Source organism: Octopus bimaculoides, chromosome 3 (assembly GCF_001194135.2).
Source record: "Octopus bimaculoides isolate UCB-OBI-ISO-001 chromosome 3, ASM119413v2, whole genome shotgun sequence".
NCBI classification, from domain to species: Eukaryota; Metazoa; Mollusca; class Cephalopoda; order Octopoda; family Octopodidae; genus Octopus; species Octopus bimaculoides.
This window is the reverse complement of record NC_068983.1, coordinates 83,562,672-83,572,461: the sequence shown is the minus strand read 5'-3', so window position 1 is coordinate 83,572,461 and position 9,790 is coordinate 83,562,672.

Here is a 9,790-nt window from a genome sequence, read left to right as displayed (position 1 = left end):
TATATATATATATATATATATATATATATATATATGGAGAGAGAGAGAGAGAGAGAGAGAGAGAAAGAGAGAGTAAGTCAAAATACATTTAGCAATTAAATCTGAAGCAAGCAACTACGAAAGATCTCAATATATCTAATATTTTAGATTTATATGCTTCGTGTAACTGGCCAAAAAACCATTTCGGGGCATAAATATATCCAAATAAATACAAGTATCAAGGAAACACGAATCGTGTTCCTGCGAATAAACTGCTCTATCCAACGAGCCGCGTGATCAGCCTCAACTTAATAAAAGGAGACTAGAATTCATTTAGATATCTAGATGAAACTCCACAGATATTCAACTGATTCTCATTCAGTGGTAGTAACGCAGCAATAAACAGTGTGTTAGCAAGATTTGGAGTTGTAAATATGTCATTCCTTGAAATACATAAAAAAAAATGCATATCTGAAGCTAGTACCTACGAGAGCGCTTGATAAAATTAATGTTTTTTTTATCTATATTACGTGAGCCAACTGGCCAAAAATCAGTTCGAAGCAATATATCAATTCCAGCTAAGGACACCGGAGATCTCACAAGACTAGCTTGCATGATGAAAGGGGATTTGCGTCCCGATGATACACATATATCGTAGAAATGTGTGGTGTCTAGAACATGTTTACCGTATTTAAGTTGAACAAAGTTTTGCCAGGCCTGCTCCAAAATGACCCAAACTTTCAAAACAGTATATTAACCTGTTAGCGTAACGAACTTGCAACCGTAAGGAGTGTATAAGGACCTTTATCTTCTGTGCACCAATAGCCCCATAACATTATGTCAGTTCGCCATCGATCTACATGACCTAGAACGAACGTATGTTTATCGTACTTGGAGATTTGTCTCAAGTTGTTTCACCATAGAGGATTTGGAAGGGTAAGATGTTTGTGTGTTTGTGTAAAATTTTGTAAAAAGTCTTTTACGGAGACTTTTCTAATGTTGAAACAGGTTTCTGGTTAGTGATCTATAAGCCATGTTGTGAGTGACACCAACGTTTCAAATTGGAAAGAAAATTCAACAATAATGATTCCGAATCAACGCCTGGCAGACAGTGAAATTTCTCAATAAGCAGACATCCATAAAATATAGTGCTCATGAAAAAATTGTAAATGAATCTTGATGTTGCAAAATATGTGCCACGTCTGCTGATAGGTGAAGCGTGGAAGTGTGGTGATGATGTCGAAACAGCCATTTATCGCAATGGGTTGGATCATCGCTGCTGCGACCATAGCAAGCATGTCACAGTTACTAAAATCTGGTTATGATTGGTCGTCATTTTTTTTATTGGAAGAGTGTCATCCATCCAAAGTTTGTTGCACGTAGTTAGAAGATCAATAAATAGTTTTACCTGGATGTCTTGATGCGTTTGAGAGAGGCAGTGTGAAAGAAAAAGTCGAGATATGAACAAATACAACCTGGATGCCGCACCATAATAACTTAATACTTGCTCACCCTTCATTTCAAATATATGAATCTTTTGGCAAAGCACGAGATATATCTTTTCTCTCAGTAACCCTATTCTTCGGATTTGACTCCCATGAGTTTATTCTGTTTTCAAAGTTCAAATTCACCTTGAGAGGTCATTGAAAACAGACGATAAGTGAAATAACAAAAATTGCCGTGAGAAAGACCGCATTACCGCGAAGCAGTGCAGAGACATTTTCTAAAACTGAGAAAAAGACTAGTTTATGAAAAGATGAAGGTTCCTATTGAAGGGAATAAGTTTGGTTAAAATGTAAGTCAAGCAAGGAATTTGTTTTTTGAAAAGATCAGTTTCATTTAGGACACATCTTCTATATTCTAGCCTATGATTGTTCAATAACAACGGATTTGAGAAGAAATTACGCACAACAGCTAAATGGCATTAGGCACGATGTCTGGTAGTCATGAGGTCTCTGACAAATTGCAGTTCATCTTTCATCATACAGACAGTTTGAAAGTTCACTTGAAGAAATTTAAGCTTATTAGATGGTCGAATGATTCAACTTTTTTTGTTTAAGATTCGAAGAAGGACATTGTCTAAAACATTATAACAGTTAACTCTTCCACTTCCTTGAGTGTCAATGCTAGTTATATTGTGAAATTATCCCGCCTTGCCTTTTTATATCTTGTTCTTTGCTAGATATATGAATATGTGTGTGTGTGTGTGTGTGTGAGTGATTCTGTGCGTGTGTGTGTGTGAGTGTGTGTGTGTGCGTGTGAATCGTTTGAAAAATGTAACTTGAAATTGATAAAGTTATAAAAAATAGCGTTTAGAATATTGAGTTAAAAACACCCCTTGAATCGAAAACATGTCACTAGTTACCTGTATTCAAGGGATTTTTGTAACCCAGGGTTATGCTTATGTTTATAGCTTTATCTACTTCGAGGACATAGATGCCGTGAGTAAAATGTGTGTTAGGATGTTCATTTAAGGATTAGGCGGCCTATCTGAGACTACTTACTTTGCATTTGAAGTTGCTGAAGTTAAGAAGAATAAAGCGTCTTATAGGCAAAGTTGTCAAAATCATTACATATAAGTTGGACTATAATATTCTTTTCTACTCTAGGCACAAGGCCCGAAAATTTTTTTTGTGGGTGGGGAAGTCGATTAGATCGACTCCAGTATGCAACTGGTACTTAATTTATCGACCCCGAAAGGATGAAAGGCAAAGTCAACCTCGGTGGAATTTGAACTCAGAGCGTAAAGACAGACGAAATACCGCTAAGCACTTCACCCGGTGTGCTAATGTTTCTGTCAGCTCACCGCCTTAGTTGGACTATAATATTAATACAACATGGATATTGTTCTATAAGCCTATATACATTATTATAAACTTTCTGTGTAATAATATGACGCTCTTTAGATTGCATTCGCACATGTATTGACATCCACGCAAACATGCGTGCGCATATATGCAGACCCTTTTAAAATCTCCTTTGTTCAAGAACATGCATCTCACACACACACACACACACACACACACACACACACACACACACACACACACACACACACACACACACACACACACACACACACACACACTAAAACAAACAAATGAATAACTAAATACATTTATAATAGTAAATGATAATTCAAACCAAATGTTTATCACTCCACACACTAAGATGTTTTTTTAAAAAATATATATGTTTCACTAATGAATCCATCCTTAACCAACGACATCGACGACAACAAAGCAACTATGACAGCATTATCCTCCTCCTCCTCCTCCTCCTCCTCCTCCTCATAATCATCATAATCATCATCATCATCATCATCATCATCATCATCATCATCATCATCATCATCATCATCTTTAATCATTACCATCAACAATGACAAGGAAATAAGAATGAAATAAAATAAAAATTTCAAATATCTCGTAAAGATAATGGTAAATGTGAATTTGAAAATGTAGTTTTTAATGGCTATACTTGCATTTAAAAAAAATTTATATCCTTTTTTTTTTGATATTTTGCTTTGTTTTCAACTCATCAAATAAAAAACAAATTAGAAATTCATTTATTTTGTAAAACGATGATTGTGCTTATGACATGAAAGTCAAAATTCGTAGGAGTGGAAGCACTCATCTTCAGGAATGGTCGTCATTTTGTTTATATTTAGTAAAAATATTTTTATCTGTTGTGCTTCTTAATTTCTTGTAATTATCTCCATGATGATTTATACATGCATACACACATGCAGACATACATCCATACATACATACTTACAACCGTTGACATACACACACATTTATAAAGTGTTGTACATATAATTATACTATTTTAGTAGTGATCTTTCTGTATTTTTTTGTAGATTTTTAAACTTTAAACTTTTCCCTGCTATTCTGCAGGTCGCTGTTTACTGCATATGCAGTGAGTAATACATTAATCGAATATGTATTCCTGTATATGTTTATTTACAATTATACACACACGCACGCAAACACACACACACACACACACACACACACGCACACACACACACATTTAATTGCAGCGTGGAAGGTGTTTTATAAGCCATTTAAAAACACACAAAAACCGTTAGAGTCACTTCAACATTTAAATTTAATTTGCCAAAATATTTTCGTCACTTTGAGACTGCGACCTGTTCACTGTCAAAATTTCGTGCTGCACATTATATATATGTTTGTATGTATGTATGTATGTCGGTATGTTTGTATGTATGCATGTATGTATATAAGCATGTGTGTATAAAATCACATCTACATTAACACACACACACACACGCATATGAGATTGGAAAAATATTTATGGAATCAAAAGTTGTGCCTACTGCAAACCATATAGGAATGCTAGTCACTACACCAATATCGTATCTAGCTTCAGTGACTCAAATTATAAGCCTTAACATAACAAGCTAATATTCTTCATACTAGAAATTCTATTCCATTAACCTTTATAAGCCTGGAATTAGCCTTCCAATTTTTGTTTATCAGTTTTACCTCAACGTCGAAATTTCAGTGTAGCACATATTTTTACAAAACTTATTTGTCAAACGCTTAAATTGCTGAATATAAAAACATGCAGCATAAACAACATCGATTTTGACACTGGTATGAATATATATATATATATATAAACACAGATTCGCTCATGCAACATATACACACGTCATTGGGTCAAACATGCTCAGATTCTCATACATAGTATTGATCCACAATCCATCTTTCCAAAGCATGTGATAATACGTCTTTGTGACATCCAGTGCTACCCTTTAATTAAAAGTCAGATGTCTTTGCAAACGTGACCAGTATATTTATAAACATCTCGAGATGCCCAAATTAGGGTGTTATTAACCAGCTTCTCCTTACTTCCCCATTAGTGCCCTGCAAAGTGAACACCTATTTATTTATTGTTGTCTGATATTTTAGGAATCTTATTGTGTTCCTGTATTTGGTGTTGTATACTTTGCAGAGCATATTCCAAATGGTATGACACATATGCATGTAAGGGCAAACCAGCACAATTTTAAGACATGTCAAGATGCGAGAGCCATAATGTAATACAGATTCAACCACTAAATGGAAGAAGCTCCATTTTAGATTCTCTGTAGGCTTAGATTTCTGTATGGTGCCAAGTATTCTTAGTACTTCCTAAGTTTTGCTGATACATAGAATTATATTTCTCTCTGTAGATCCTGTGCTCGTCCCGAGCTACAGACTTATGCACACATACAATATATGTATATGCATATATATGTGAGTATTGTAGTTCGCTTGAAGCATTGTGTATTGTTTGTAAACAATAAAAAGTTTTGAATGGTACAACAATGTACTGTAATACAAAAAATTGGACTATATACCTGTTGTAATTTAGTTATCTATAGTCCGATGATATTTCGGAATACAATTCCTTCTTCAGATATTCTTAGATGGAGTCTTTGAAATATCATTGGACTATAGATAACTAAATTACAACAGGTATATAGTCCATTTTTTGTATTATAGTGCATATTGGTATGCATACATACATACATACATACATACATATGTGTGTTTATATATATATATATCCCACACACAAACATATACATAACCGTGTGTGTGTGTGTGTGTGTGTGTGTGTGTGTGTGTGTGTGCGTATAAATGTAGACGGTTCAGAAGATCAAATGAATTCTCTTTCTTTTCTTTAGAGTTGCAGTAGCGTGGCAAATGATATGAAGTTTCTCAGTAAGGTATAAGCCACAGTACTGTGCTCTGATCCATTCCTAAATGCTGGTACGTTATCAAATATTTGTCATATAAGGTGCAACAAAATTTTAAAGTCTGATATACCTTAAATTTTTAATACACACACACGCACACACACATGTGTACATACAAACATACATGTGTACATACAAACATACATGTTTGTTGTTGTTGTTGTTATTATTATTATTATTATCATTATTATTATTATTATTATTATTATTATTATTATTATTATTATTATTATTATTATTATTATTATTATTTGTCTCTGACCAACCGGTATGATTCTTTCCATGTGATGTTCAGTCTGCGTAGGTCTTCTTTGAAGGTACTACGCTATGACTTCCTCCTTTTTCTTTTACCTTCCAGCAGCATCCAGCCCATGGGTGTTTTGGCAAACGTCTCCTCTGGCAGTCTTAGTATGTGCCCAGCCATTCTCAATCGTCGTTCGGTTACAATTGCATGCAGGGGCTCTATACTTGCTGCTTGGAGAATGGCTTCATTTGTCACTCTGTCCCGATAAGTGATTCTTAGAATCTTTCTGAGGTACCGCTGAGGAAATATATCGAGTAGGTGGTCGATTCTTGCTGTCATCTTCTAGGTCTTAGCTGCATAGATCGCTATTGGCAGTATTGCTGTTTTGTACAGATGATTCTTCAGCTCTAAACTTATGTTATTGCTACTCCAAAGTGTTGCTAGTCTTCCTGTGAGAAGCTGGAACGAACACTTTTTCTAGTTATCATTCCATTAATTTGCCAAAATATTTTCGTCACTTTGAGACTGCGACCTGTTCACTGTCAAAATTTCGTGCTGCACATTATATATAAGTATGTATGTATGTATGTCGGTATGTTTGTATGTATGCATGTATGTATATAAGCATGTGTGTATAAAATCACATTATCAGTACGTTTGTTGTTGTTTAATTCAGTTTAGTACTGATTGAGCTGATCTATAATCAAAGACGTTTAAATTGTGGACATCCCATCTCTTTTTATGCAGTTTCTCTATGGAGTACAGTTTCCGAGTGTCAGTTCATATTTACTTCAAAGATAGGCATCATGTGTTCTGAGAGATATTTTTGAAGCCAGTCTTTTATAACAAATCAGATATTGCGTAGTGGGTCCCTAATTAGTTCTGATCATTTAAAGGAAAAAGATCTCGAAAATAATTCTAAAGAAAAACAAATCTTTCAAAACACTAAAATTCTAAAAGTCTGCTTCTTCCATTCTTATTTTATTCTCTTTTCTCTTTTTTGTATTTTTTGAAATGTGCTTCATTAAGAAGTGTTATGTTTAAATATATGTGGAGGCGCAATGGCCCAGTGGTTAGGGCAGCGGTCATAGGATCGCAGTTTCGACTCCCAGACCGGGCATTGTGAGTGTTTATTGAGCGAAAACACCTAAAGCTCCACGAGGCTCCGGCAGGGGATGGTGGTGAACCCTGCTGTACTCTTTTACCACAACTTTCTCTCACTCTTACTTCCTGTTTCTGTTGTGCCTGTAATTCAAAGGGTCAGCTTTGTCACACTGTGTCACGCTGAATATCCCCGAGAACTACGTTAATGGTACACGTGTCTGTGGAGTTTTCAGCCACTTGCACGTTAATTTCATGAGCAGGCTGTTCCGTTGATCGGATCAACTGGAACCCTCGACGTTGTAAGCGACGGAGTGCCAACAACAACATGTTTAAATATATATCTGATTTAAAAAAAATCAATTTGCATTATCATTGATTAAGATGTATCATAATTAATACTGAAATTATTTTTAGGGGAAAAAATCATTAAAATATACAAATATGGCAATGAACACACGTTCACCTATCAAAAATTTTAATAATGAAACCTCAAAAGAAAATGAGTATCTAAATAGGGGATAAATCGATAACAGCAATCCCAGTGATCAATTGGCATCGACTCTGAAAGAATGAAATGTAAAGTCGACCCCGATGGAGTTTGAACTTCAGAACGTAAAGAGGGACGAAATGCTGCTAAGCATTTTGCGTGATGAACTAACGATTCTGTCACGTCACTTCGATGCCTTGATACTACTACTACTACTACTACTACTACTACTACTACTACTACTACTACTACTACTACTACAAAAGCAAAAAAATGAAAAACAGGCCCTAACACCAAACGCAGAATGTGCAACCAGTTCAGGGAGACAGTTGATCACATCATCTCTGGCTGTCCAGTTCTTGCCAAATCTGAATATAAATGTATACAGATATGACCGAGTAAGTAGTTATATACACTAGACAATATTCTAACACTACACAATAAAAACAAACAAGATATGATATGAACACGTGCCATACAAACAAGGTACATGACAACGACAAGGTCACAATCCTCTGGGATATGCCTGTTCAAACTGACAAAGAAATAAAAGCTAATCACTCAGACATAATAATTCAAAGATTGGGGGAAAACACCTACTTACTGAGAGGCATTGTAGTCCCTTTTGACCAAAATATAGTCTAAAAGGAAGCGGAGAAATTGTCAAAGTACAAAAACTTTGAAATTGTAGTATTCAAAATGTGGAGTATGAAGGTGAAAACAATACCAATAATAATTGGAGCATTGGGCATGATAAAAAAACCAAATAATGTATGAACAAAAACGTAGCAACTATACCTGGACCCTAAGCAGTACATACTATCCAAAAAAAAAAAAAAAAAAGCTCTGCTAGGAACAGCCCACATCTCAAGACACTATCAATTCTATAGTACAACATAAATAATAAATAAAATAATTCATAAATATTAGAACACTATAGAATAGATATCCAATAAGATAAACAACCCCCGCAACATCTACTATACAGGCCGGATAGCCAATAGAACACAACTCGAACTACATACGCAATACAAGTACCAATGCAACAAAAGACTATAACCAAACCCCGTAACAAAACAAACTGATGTAATACAATTTCAGGAAGAGTTTGTACTCTCCCAACAACAAAGAAGAACACACAATGCTACACACACCTCAGCAACATGGAGCTGTAGCAGTTGATGCAATGGAAATTTTTCTGAAACTATCAAATGTTGAATAATAATAATGATGATGATAATAAGAGAGTATAAAATCTAAAGAATATTTTTTTTTAAATGTGACGAAAATATATATGAAAGCATATTTTGTATGTACCTTATGATAGGCTTTAAAATGTATGCATTTCTAAATGCCGTGACATTAAGTCCTACATTATATAACGTGTAACTGTATATTATATACCTGGCAATAAATATCCAGAAAAAACAAACAAACATATATACGTATATTAATTTGAATCAATGGATGGCATACATAAAATAGAAATTCATTATTTTTTACATTCTAGAATGAAAATATTGAAAAATTTGGTTCATTGACACAAATCTATACTCAATGACACTGATAATCACATGCACTGTGTGAGTCAAACTTTTAATATTTGGTAATCTTTAAATCATCTATATTCCGATAGTTAACTGCCCTATGTCCCTACAATACACACGGATTGAATAAAAAAGTAAAAAACAAAACAAAACAAAATGTAACATTACCTCGAATCCCCCATGGTTTTTGGTGAATCTCTACAAACTTGGATAGGTAGAAATTGTAATGAAACTAGTGAAAAGCGACAGTTTGATACACAAACATATATACACATGAAGACACATTCATACATTTAAACACACTAATATAAGCACAAAGAACTGAAATATCATTCTTGTTATCATTATATTTGCTAATAGATTTTGAATTTTGATGAATTGGATAGTTTTTTATAGATTTATTCTCTGTTGAATAAATCGTTAAAAGATTGAAGATTAGAGTGAAAATAAAGAGGTATTTTAGTGAATTGATTAAAGGGTTTTTATACCTCTTTCGCAAAAAAATCTCAACAAAGAATTTGCACAATTTATTCACATATGAAAAAGCAACAGACAAACAGGTTTGTAACTGTTTGAATATCTTTTAGTGTTTTCACCCAGGATTTCAAGTTTGTTTCAACAATTATTTTCTTTTCTTTAAAAGGAAATTGTTTATC